Below are 1,788 nucleotides of genomic sequence, written 5' to 3'. Positions count from 1 at the left end.
AAAAAAAAAAAAAAAAAAAAAAAATATATATATATATATATATATATATATATATATATGATTCACAAATATTTTCACTCATTCAGTGGATCATCTTTTCACTTTCTTGATAGCATCCTTTTAAGCACCGAAGTTTTTTAATTTTTATAAAGTCCAATTTATCTGTTTTTTCTTTTGTTGCTTGTACTTTTAATTTCATATCTAAAAAACATTGCCTAATCCAAGATCACAAAGATTACACATATGTTTTCTTTTAAGAGTTGTATACTTTTACCTCTTACATTTAAGTTCATGATCCATTTTGAGTTAATTATTCTATATGGTGTGAGATCAGTACCCAACTTCATTCCTTTGCATGTAGCTATCCAGCTGTGCCAGCACCATTAGTTGAAGACTGTTCTTTCCCCATAGAATTGACTTGGCAACCATGTCAAAAATCAACTCACCATAAATGTGAAGGATTATTTATGGACTGTCAATTCTGTTCCACTGATCTCTATGACCATCCTTATTCCAGTACTGCGCTACTTTGATTACTGTAGCTTTATAGTAAGTTTTAAAATTGGGATGTGCGAGTCCTCCAGCTTTATTCTTCTTTTTCAAGATCACTTTGGCTATTCTGGGTCCCTTGCATTTCCGTGGGAAGTTTAGGATCAACTTGTCCATATCTGCAAAGAAAAAACAAAAGGAACTAGGATTTTGTGTGAGGTTGCTCTGAATCTATAGATCCATTTTGGAAGTATTGCCATCCTAACAATATTGTCTTCCAATCCATGAACCTTGAATGCCTTTCCACTTATTTAGGTCTTCTCTAATTTCTTTCAATGATTTTTATAGTTTTCAGTGTACAAGTCTTACATTACTTTTGTTAAATTTAGTCGTAAGTATTTTATTCTTTCTGATGCTATTGTAATGGGATTGCTCTCTGTGATATTGTGATCTATAATATGAAATACAAATTTGGTCTTCATCCTCATTCCTGGTACACAGCTCCCCAAACCCTTGTAATTTCCTAAGTAGTTAGAACAATAGGGACATCTTTTGTTACAATAATTGGGTTTTGTCCTCAGTTCCTGATGTGGCTTCAGAGAGATAAGGGTAAAATGGGTATCTTGTTATTCATAACAAGCCCCTTTCAACCACTTATGTTAATGAGGGGACTCTTGGAAAGCCCCTTAGATGGGGCTGGTTGTCAGGAGAACCAACCATGATTAGAAGGCTGCAACTTTCAGTCCTACCCCGTACCCTCTAGGGGGAAAGAGGGAATGGGGGTTGAATCAGTCATCAATGGCCAATGATTTAAATCAATCATGCCTATGTAATTAAGCCTCCACAAAATCCCCAAAAGATGTGGTTAGAGAGCTTCCAAGTTGGTGAACACGCAAAGCTTCTGGGAGAGTGGAGAGCTCAGAAAAGGCGTGAAAGCTCCACACTCTTTCCCACATCTCTTCCAACTGGCTGTTCCTAAGTTGTATTCTTCTATATTAAGCAGAAATCTAGTAAGTAAAATGTTTTCCTGGGTTCTGTGAGCCACTCTGGCAAATTAATCTAAACCAAGGAGGAGGTTGTGAAAACCTGTGATCTATAGCCAGTTGGTCAGAAGCACAGGTAACAACCTGGACATGCAATTGACATCTGAAGTGGGGTAGGGGAGCAGTATCGTAGGACTGAACACTTAACCTGTGGGATCTGACACTATCTCTAGGTAGATGGTGTCAGAATTGACTTAAATTGTAGGACACCCAGCTAGTGTCACAGGATTGTTTGGTGTGGGGAAGCCCCTCACAC

The sequence above is a fragment of the Physeter macrocephalus genome, chromosome 4, assembly GCF_002837175.3.
Source record: "Physeter macrocephalus isolate SW-GA chromosome 4, ASM283717v5, whole genome shotgun sequence".
NCBI classification, from domain to species: Eukaryota; Metazoa; Chordata; class Mammalia; order Artiodactyla; family Physeteridae; genus Physeter; species Physeter macrocephalus.
This window is presented reverse-complemented; position numbering follows the sequence as displayed.